This window comes from Zalophus californianus, chromosome 14, assembly GCF_009762305.2.
Source record: "Zalophus californianus isolate mZalCal1 chromosome 14, mZalCal1.pri.v2, whole genome shotgun sequence".
Taxonomy (NCBI): Eukaryota; Metazoa; Chordata; class Mammalia; order Carnivora; family Otariidae; genus Zalophus; species Zalophus californianus.
Window position 1 is genome coordinate 91,602,299 of NC_045608.1, and position 10,858 is coordinate 91,613,156.

At 42.7% G+C, this 10,858-nt stretch overlaps 1 non-coding gene across 1 annotated transcript; it reads left to right on the plus strand.

Annotated features, from left to right (window-relative positions):
* The first annotated feature begins 7,710 nt into the window (after positions 1–7,710).
* Positions 7,711–7,817, plus strand: LOC113913388. Its single transcript, XR_003517181.1, has one exon. It is a non-coding gene; the product is annotated as a U6 spliceosomal RNA (small nuclear RNA).
* Positions 7,818–10,858: the final 3,041 nt, after the last annotated feature.

Consider the following 10,858-nt stretch of genomic DNA (forward strand, 5'->3'; position numbering starts at 1 on the left):
TGGAGGGACCGCAGTCCTACCTGAGCTCTTAAATGCCCCTGGGCCCCCTTCCCCACCTGCAGCCCTTGAGCCTCACCTCACTGTCCAGGTGGTTTTCCCCGTAGCTCCTGGGTTGGATTCCCATCCACACCCTGGCCCCTGGCTGTGGGATGAACCAAGTGTGTCCAGACTCTCCAGCACGCTCCTCCTGAGACCTGGTTTTGCTCTTGGCTGCCCAGCCCTGCCCTTCACACCCAGACCACCTCCCCACTCCCCATGCGGATCCTGAGTCTGAAGGGCCTTGCCGCCTCCTACAAATCCCCCTGTCTGAACAAAGGGATTAAAATCCCAAATTCTAAGGGGGAAAACAGACACTCATAACCAACTCCAGCTATTACCAAAGCCATGGCCAGGAGGAATTTGGCTACATGACGGAGGATGCCTCATCCAGACGGGGTCAGGTAGAAAGCTGGATCTGACCATGCATGGGAGGCCGTGAGCGTCACTACTATGGGAGACACAGGGGGCAGGGGGACACTCAGGCTTGGGAAGCCGGGAAGGGCTCTTGAGGTGAATGAGAAAGGATCATGAATGTCATGATGGAAAAACCTGAAATCTTGGGTTGGGGAAAAGGCTGGTGCATGAAATTACAATCAAATTAAAACTTGGATTTCTTGATAAAATACTAGTATCTATCTCATAAAATACCTGTATTTATCAATAAAATATTAGTATTCAGAATATAAAACGAATTATAGTAGATCAATGAAAACACACAAAACCAAATTTTTAAAATAGGCAAAAAACAAAACAAAACAACAGGCAAATTATGGAAGAGGAAAAGCCAATAGGAGGCTCACCCTCACTAGAAATTAAGAAAACTCAAAACCTCACAGGTTAGCAAAAATGGAGAAGCCTGGTAGTGCTCAATGGGGACGGGAACAGAGAGCACCAGGAATCTTCAGACATTGCTGGTGAGAATGTAAGTTCTTGCAATCACATTGGAAAATCATGTTAAACCCCAGCAACTCCACTCCTACAGTCCAGAATATTTATATCCACAGGGACACATGTATAAGGATGTTCAGAGCAATAATATTTGTAGTAGCAAAGAAAAAAAATCGAAAATAGCCTAAACTTCATCAACAGAAGAGATTAAGAAAATTGCAAGATAGTCATACAAGGAACTGTTTGCAGCCGCGGAAATGAAGACAATATGCATATCATCACAATATGGAATGAGAAAACAGATGCCTAAGTATATAGAGCTTGCCACCACTTACAGAGGGTGGGCAGAACAGTACCACATACAGCTTCGAGATGCAGAGGGAGTGAGCACATGAAGACTAGCTCTGTGTCTGCGCGTGACTTCCGGGAGGCGGGGAGCACATGCAGGGCTGCTCTCACAGCCCCGAGGCTGAGGGTGCATGGCTTGACCCCCGGGCGTGTCCCCTGAAGTTGCACAGAACAGTGGCCATGAGGACACAGGCCTCCAACAGTGACGTCGAGGCCGAATCGGTGATGAGTGTGCAGGTGTTAGTAACAGTATTTATATACTTCTGTGCAGTTTAGCATTACATAATGTATCTTAAAACAGATTTTAAAATCCAGAGTGCAGGAATTGGCAGCGCCTCGGAACAGTTTAGCTTAGGAGTGAAAAGGTCAGGTTTGAATTTTGGAAAGCTCACTCTGCAGGCAGGATGGGGGATGAAACTGAGAGGTGTGTTGAAGCAGGGTCTAATGAGCCTAGCTTCGAGTCGGGAGGATGCAGGGGAAGACGAAGCCCTGGCAGCCGGGCTGGGGAAGAAGAGATGGAGCTGAGGTTAGCAGAAATGCTTGCAGATGACAAGCTGCAAGGAATGTCCTAGACATCACTGTCGAGACAGGAGGGACGAGCGCAGGAAAGCCAGCAAGCCCTGTCCTAGGAGCCAAGATCCTTAACCGAGACGTGAGCTTGGCGGGAGGAAGGCCGCTCCAGGTTGGGTAAATGGCTTCGAAGTGATGCTGGCACGTGGCTGTGGGAAGACCAGGCAGGTGCTGGAGGGGCCCCACTCACCGGGAAGGGGACGGGGCACAGCCCGAGCAGCTTGAAAAGTGGAGCGTGCGTTGCAGAGGGTTGCTGGCTGAGACACAGGACGGACTGTGGGGAGCAACCCAGGGCCAGGTGCAGCTGTGGGAGGCGGCGGTAAGCTGGGCAAGCCTAGCAGGTGACTGGGCGCACGGCGAGCAGGAGTCAGGGAGGGCAGGGCAACAGATGGAGAGAGCAGAGCTGTGGGGGCCCGGCCCGGGTGTTCTAAGGAGTTCTGGAGGACCAGAGAAGTGAAGCCCAGCTGAGAGTGGTTTCAGAAGATCCCATTAAGTTCTACAGTAGAGGTGAGAAGTAGCCGGGGAGCTGCACTCCACCAGCGTGAGCAGTGGGTGGGCCCTGAGGTCCTGACGGGGACCAGGAGAGGGACAGGAAGGGCCAGTAGTGGTGGGGCTTTGGAATCTGCCCTTTCCTCCATCACTTGGCCCCGGGGTAACCTCCCCAGGAAATGGGCTGGCTGCGATTAGGGTTCTAGAGAAACGGGGTCGGGTGCTGTCCCCTCTTTCGGCGTGGCTGCCCCTGGGCACTTGACCTCCCCAGAGAGGGGTGCGGGCAGCATTGAGCTGCAGAAAGGAAGCTGGGGTCTGCTAGTGAATTGCTGGCACATTTTTGTTTTTATTATAGCCAAGTGTGACTCTCACACCTGTGATCCACGGGCCAGCAGGGAGCCCTGGGAATGTACATGTTCAAGGACATTTACCCTTTATCCCAACAGGCTCTTCCTTAAAAAAAAAAAATAGTGTTTGACGTTTTATCGTTGGAGCATAGAGCGGTGATAGGATATTAAAGCTGTTGGGGGGGGTACCTGCGGGGCTCAGTTGTTAACCGTCTGCCTTCGGCTCAGGCCATGATCCCAGGGTCCTGGTTTCAAGCCCCTCCTCGGGCTCCCTGCTCGGCGGGAAGCCTGCTTCTCCCTCTCCCACTCCCCCTGCTGGTGTTCCCTCTCTCGCTGTGTCTCTCTCTGTCAAATAAATAAATAAATAAATAAAATCTTAAAAAAAAAAAGCTGCGTGGGGACCTCAGACAGCCATTAGTTCAACTTTCTAATTTTACCATTTGAGACCTAGAAAGGTAAAAGTTACTGTCAGCAGCTATGAGGATTCTATGGGAGAAAATGTGCTAGAAGTGTGCCAGCTTCACAGATCCCCTGTCACACACTGTGGACCGCAGAACGTTGTTGTGAGCTGAGTGTGTGTAAAAAAGATGGAGCTCAGGGTGCCTCTGCCCCATCCCACCCGGGGCAGGTGAGGCTGGTGTTGTGTGAGATTAATTTGCTGTCAGAAAGGTTCAGTTTACATAAAGCCTCTCATTTTTAGGGAAGAAGTGAACAGATGCCCCCCAATATGAGACAGAATTAAGAAAACTTATCCGTGTTTTAGCGACTCAGGAGAGAAAATGATCAGACCCTGCTCCAGCACAGAACAAAAACAGCCTCTCTTGTTCCCCCGAAGAGCAAGTCGAAGGCGTCAGCCAAGGCTGAAGGCTGGTGAGCCTGCCACGGGGCAACATTCCTATGGAATTCCACGGGATTGGCAGTCCTCTGTGTCAGGGGATGTACGCACACCGATTGTACTTTGGGAATGATTGTTCATGTCGCGTGCCTACTGCACACTGCTCCGGGACGTTTTCTGGAAACAGAAATTCAGGAGATTTGTTGAGTGCCGTTGAACAACCTGATCTCCCATTTGGTTTCACTAACTGGGAAGGATGACTGCCGATTTTGGAAAGAGTCTATGCGGCTGTGTCAGAGGGATAGATGCAGTTGCCCCTTCCTGGGAGGCCTGTCACCTTTCCCAGGAAGTGGCCGCTGGTGAGGATGCACACAATGCAGTGCTTCCATCTATGACCTAACACAGCTCTCCAGCACCGTGAGGCACTAAGCAATAAAGGAAGAAGAACGTTGTGGGTCCATGATCAATGTGCCCTATGAGAGGAGTGAGCCTCCTCGAGTAGGAAATGGGAATTGAAGTCGAAATAGGTATTTCTGCCTCAACCCTTGGTGCAGGTGAGTCAAGGACAAAATATGATCTAAGACGCCAAGGGGCACAGAGATGGAGCTGGTGTGGGTGCAGATCGCATGGACCAAGCTCACTCTGCAGATCAGAGGTGTCTGGAGAACAGCTCTGCTATTTCTTTCCACGAAACTTGAGCAAGAGAGTTACTTCACCCCCTAGGGCCTCAGCTTCCTTGTGTATAGAAAGGAATAACAATCCTCATCTACCACAAATTGGATTCTAAGGAGCAAGTGATAACATAGACAAGCATTTTATAGAAAGGGGATAAATAAGTATCATTCGGGAAAACTTCAAAATTTCAGAATGCTTCACAATTGAATTTAAACAAGTATTGTCCCTATTAGGATTATATGAAAATTTTACCCGAAATTTTGATGTTTTGCCTATTCTTTTTTTTAACATTTCAGGACTGAATCTATTCATACAGTTTTGGAAAGTGGACACTGTATCTCTATAATAAGTAGTCTTTGGCATAAAGAACCTAAAATCTGCATTGTCTTTTCAACACCATTTTAACTTTCTGGTAGATGAAACCCTCGTGCCCCCCCCACCCCGTTTCTCTGCTCATTACTTTGGCAGACGCAGAAGGGAAAGAGCTTGTCTTTCATGTGTCCTTGAAGAGGGTGACATGGTGTCTGGCGTGTAGTAAGCAGCCAGCAGACGGTGAGGAAGGTAGACGACAGACGCAAGGTAGATAAACCAAAGCAGTCTCTTCCATGATCCCACGGCGGAACTTGTCATCATTCACAGTTGTTCAGCCTTCCGGTGTCTTTTAGAGCCCCATCCCTGATGGCAAACTTCCTTTTCCCACTCCATCATGGCCACTGATCATGTCCTATGTCCTCATTAAGCCTCATTCTTCCTTATTATTCAAGACATTCACACGTCACTTGCTTTCTTATTTGAATGTTTGAACATCATTCCTTATTTCCTATCAGCTGATTGTGCTCTCTGAAATCACGCTGTCAGGTGGGAGATCGAGGCCCCCCCCCCCCCCCAGTCAGCTCTGCCAGTCCTCACACCCGCCCTTCCATGTGGACCATGCCCATTTTCTTGGGCTCCTGTGTGCTTCTGAGAGAGTCACATGTCGGGACACATTGGTATCACTATGAATTCCAGCTTGGACTCAGCAATCATTAAATTCATCTATTTATTGTATCTTATCATTATAGTGCTGTTGTTTCAATTATCATGTTGTTTCCATTTTCTTTGGTGTCAAACTAAGTCAATTTATTTCTGAAACTACTCCAGGCAATTTCAACGTCAGGTGGATTTCAGAGTCTACTTCAACATGCAACCTGTGCATTTAAGCAACTCTGGAGTGAAGTTACCCTTAGCTTGAATCTATCTTGGAACCTGAGAAACAAAGAACAACAACAAATTAGGGTGCCTGGGTGGCTCAGTCGGTTAAGTGTTCACCTCAGGTTCCGGTCATTATCCCAGGGTCCCAAGATCAAGTCCTGTGTCGGGCTCCCTGCTCTGCGGGGAATCAGCTTCTCCCTCTGCCTCTGCTTCCCCTGCTTGTGCTCTCTTTCTCTCTCACATACACACAAATAAATAAATGAATAAAATCTTAAAAAAAAAAAGAACAACAACAAATTGAAAAGCCCAAACATTCTAAGACTTGGCAAGTGTGCTAATGCTAAGCTCTTCCATCCAATTCAAGAGAAAGGAATACTTCACAGTTCAGTCTAGGAGACTAGTATTAACCCAATACAGAGACCAGAAAAACACATTACAGGAATAAAAAAAAAAAAAAAAAAAAAAAAAAGAACCACGGACTGATATCTCTCATGAACACAGATACAAAAATTCATAAGAAAATGTTAGCAAGTGCAATATTCATTCATGACAGAAACTCTCAGTCTATGAAAGGAAGGGAATGTCCTCAGTATGATAAAGGGCAACTCGAGAAAACCTAAAGCTAATATCCTAATTAATAGTGACAGACTGAATAGTTGCTGTTACTTTGTCTACCCATTAGTACTAGATACTAGTCTTAGAGGTTCAGGCCAGTACAATAAAATTAGAAAAAGGTGGGGAAAAACAGCTCTATATTGGAAAGGAAGTAAAACAGTTTATTCTCAGAAATCATAATCACTGATTTAAAAAAATTCTTTTGGAGTCTACAGAAAAACCTACTATAACTTTTAAGTTTAGCAAGGTTTCAGGTTAAAAAAAAGGATAAACAACCAATATAAAAAAATAGAGCTATCAATTTGACAATAGATAAGCAATATGTTTAACATGACACAAAAATACGAACTACTCAGGAAGGATATATTTGACAGAAGATGGACATGACCTGAGCATTGGAAACTACAAAACACAGCTGAGAGGAATGGGAAGGGACTTGAGTAAACTGGAAAAGATACTGTGGTCATAGACTAGGTAACTCCATATGGTTAAGGTGTGAATTTCTTCCAAATCAATTTATGGATTCGAAGCAATTCTATTAAAAAATCTCAGCTGGCTTTTTAAATTTTTTTTTTTGAAATTGACAAGCTGATTTTAAAATTCAGGAAATGTGTGTGGCATTGGAGATAAGAGAAACGCAAAAAAGTAATAGAACAGAATACAGTCCAATATAGGCCTGTACATATATGAGCAATTAATTTTAAACAGTGTTGGTAAGGCATTTTAATGGAGAAATAATCATCTTTTTATCAAATCGTGCTGGAGCAATTGGATATCATGTTGAGAAAATGAAACTCAACCCTTACATCATACCATATTTAGAATTAACCATAATGGAGAAAGACCAAAATGTTAGAGGTAAAACTTCCAAAAGAAAACAGAAAATTTTAATGACTTTGGGTTTGGCAAAGTTTCCTCGAAATGACACAAAAAGCATGGAACAATTGATAATGTGAACCTCGAAAAACCCCAAAACTCACGCCATTCAAAAGACAATATTATGGAAATGAAAAGGCAAGCCACCTAGTAGGAGGAAATATTACAAAACATATACCTGACAAAAGCAATTGTATTTGGGGTACAGAAATAACTCTACAACTCAATGAGATGACAAACAATCCAATTAAAAATGGGCAAAAGATCTGAACAGACACTACATCAAGGACGATCCATGAATAGCAAATAAGCAGATGAAAAGATGCTCCATTTCATTAGTTATTAGAGAAGGGCAAATAAAAACCACAGTGAGATAACATTACACATCTACTAGAAGGACTAAAATTCAAAAGGCTAACCATACCAAGTGCTGGTAAGTGAAGCAACTGAAATTCCTACATTGCTCGTAGAAATGTAAGACGGCACATCTACTTTGGAAAGCGGTTTAGCAGCTTCTAAAAAAGTGAAAGGAACAGCTACCATTTGACCCTGCCACTCCACTCCTAGGTATTTACCCAGGAAAAACGAAAGCATGTGTTGTGTCCATGCCAAGACTTGAGGCAAATGTTCACAGCTGTTTCGTCTATGATCAGGGCCCGTGCAAGGTGAGGCACGTGGAATATACGTACAAACCTGGGGGTGAGCACAAGCTGCCTTGTTCTTTCACCTATCTGGGTCCTGTTTATAAGACTTAAAAACTGAAAACAACCCAAATGTCCATCAACAGGTGGATGGATAGAGAAATGGTGGTATACCCATAAAATGAAATACTATTCCGTGCTCTCTTCGGCAGCACGTATGATAAAATCGAAATGATGTAGAGAAAATTAGCATGGGCTCCGTGCAAGCATGACACTCAAATTGGTGAAGCATTCCATATTTTCATAAAATAAGTAAGTCCCGAAAAGGTAATGTGACCATAGTTAACAACACTGTATTGTATATTTGAAAGTTGCTAAGAGAGTAGATCTTAAAAGTTCTTACCACAAGGAAAAAAACTTGTAACTCTGTGTGGTGATCAATGTTAACTAGACTGATCAGCATCATCTTGCAATATATACAATTACATATAATTGTGCTACACACCTGAAATGAATGTTATATGTAAATTGTATCTCAGTAATAAAAAGAAAATAACTACTTAGCAATAAATAGGAATGAACTATTGATTACTACAGCAACATGGGTAAATCTCAAAATAATTATTATACGTGCTGCCGACGCAAGCACTCAAAATAATTATTCAGAGTGAAAGAAGTTAGGCAAAAAGAATACATATCAGATGGCTCCATTTATATAAAGTTCTGGAAAATGCGATCTAATCTACAGTGACAAAAAGATCAGCAGTTACCTGGGAATTGGGGATCAGGGAGAGGGGGTGAGTGCACAGGGAAACGAGGGAGTGTTTGCGTGATAGGATATGTTCACACCTTGATTGTACTGATGGCTTCATATTTTATACATGTGTCAAAATTTATCACACTTCACCCTTTAATATGTGCAGTTTGTTGTACATCAATTATATTTCAACAAAGCTGTTAAAAATAAAATGAGGCACAAGAAGAATTTAAGACATGAGTCCTGGGGTGCCTGGGTGGCTCAGTCAGTGAAACCTCTGCCTTCAGCTCAGGTCATGATCTCAGGGTCCTGGGATTGAGCCCCACATTGGGCTCCCTGCTGAGCAAGGGGTCTGCTTCTCCCTCTGCCACTGCTCCACCTGCTTGTGCTCTCTTGCTCACTCTCTGTCAAATAAATACATGAAATCTTGGAAAACAAACAAAACAAAACATGAGTCCTTATTGGATCCTGATTGGGGAACAAGAAACTTTAGATACGATTGGGAGTATTTTAATATAGACTAGATATTAAATATATTAGATTATTGATATTTTTCTTAGATATAATAATGATATCATGGATATGTAAGGAAAAGCATGTATTCTTAAGAGATCTATGCTGAGGTAGGGGGTAAAATGTTGTCATGTCTGCAGCTTATTTCAAATAGCTTGGCAAAAACAAAGTAACAAGAAACAAAAACTGCACACACAGAAAAACCAAAGACAATAGAAAAATAAACAGATAAAGCAAATATGGCAAAAATATTAAGACTGTAGAATCTAAGTGTTCAGTATACAAGAGTTCATTAAACTATTTTTTCAACTATTTTTATGTTTCATAATTTTGTCATTAAAACCTGGAAAAGGGGGCACCTGGGTGGCTCAGTCGTTGGGCATTTGCCTTTGGCTCTGGTCATGATCTTGGGGTCCTGGGGTCAAGCCCTGTGTCGGGGTCCCTGCTCAATGGGGAGCCTGCTTTTCCCTCCGCTCTGCCGCTCCCCCCTGCTTGTGCTCTCTCTCTCTTCTCTCAAATAAAACTTAAAAAAAATAAAAATAAAAAAATAAAAAGCTGGAAAAGTTTACCAAGTAGATGTGAAAAAGGACCAAATTATAAAAGATAAATAAAACATAATTGAATTATCAAACTCAATGGATAGGTTTAACTGAAGTTACGGCAGAAGATAAAATTGGTGAATTGCAAAATAAATCTTAAAAAAATTATCCAAGATGCAGTACAGAGAAAAAGAGAAAATACGAAAGAAAAGTTAAGAAAAATAGAGAATAAAATGAGCAGGCCTATCATAAATCTGGCTGGAATTCCAAGAGAAAGAGAAAGAATGGGGCTAAGGCCACCTTTGTAGATATAATCCCTGAGAATTCCTACTGAATCCCTGAGCATATAAATGAAAAGAATCCACACCTAGGCACTCCGTGATGAATCTGCAAGGCACCAATGGCTGAGAGAAGGTCATAGAAGCTTCCAGTGAGGAAAAATGACCTGCAAAAGAAAGAAGACCGAGTACCTACTTGTCATCACTTACGACAGAAGCTAAGCTAAAAGTGGAATATTTTCAGTGGATTGAAAGAAAATAAGTGTTAACCTAGAATTAATTAACTAGTATCTTTAAGAATGAGGGCAAAATAAAGGCATTTTCAGGTAAACAAAAAATAATAGAATGCTTGCTGCTAGTCATGTTCACTCAGTGAAATTTTTTTTTAATATATATATATTTTTTAAAGATTTTATTTGTTTATTTGAGAGAGAGAATGAGATAGAGAGAGAGCATGAGAGCAGGAGGGTCCAAGGGAGAAGCAGGCTCCCCGCTGAGCAGGGAGCCCGATGTGGGGCTTGATCCCGGGACTCCAGGATCATGACCTGAGCCGAAGGCAGTCGCTTAACCGACTGAGCCACCCAGGCGCCCCCACTCAGTGAAATTGTAAAGTGTGTATATGAGACAGAAAGAGGTAGGAGGTGAAGTTTGGAGACATAGGAAGGAGTATAGAGCACAAACAAAATCAGAATATAAGTATATTGGAATATGTGAGTATATCTACACAAATTAGACTAAATAAAACAATAATATCTTCTGCAGTTTAAAGTAGAATTAAAACACCAAACAATAGCTTATAAATTAGGAGGAGGGTAAAGATGCTAACCTTCTACTTTCATAAGTATCATCTTGAAGTTTCTAGGTTACCCTTAACGGAATGCGTATATAACTTTCAAACTAGCAAAAGGGAAAAAGGAGAATGAAGGGGAGAAAAAGTCAGTCCAAAAAAAGGAAAGAGAGTGCAGAAAAGTAAACTTAGCCGACATGGGACAAATTGAAAGCAAAAAATAATAAATATTTTTCATCCTGTATTAAAAAAAAATCAACACCAGAAGGCAAGTGCAGGAATAATCATAGCTGCATGTTTGTAAAAAAACAACAACAAAAAAACCAACTCCACATAACCTGGAAGTCGGTCAACAATGGACTGAATGAATAAACTGTGGCATAGTCTTACAATGAAATGCTATACAACAGTAAAAATAAACGAACTACAACTATATGCATCAGCATTAATGAATCTCACAAACAATATGA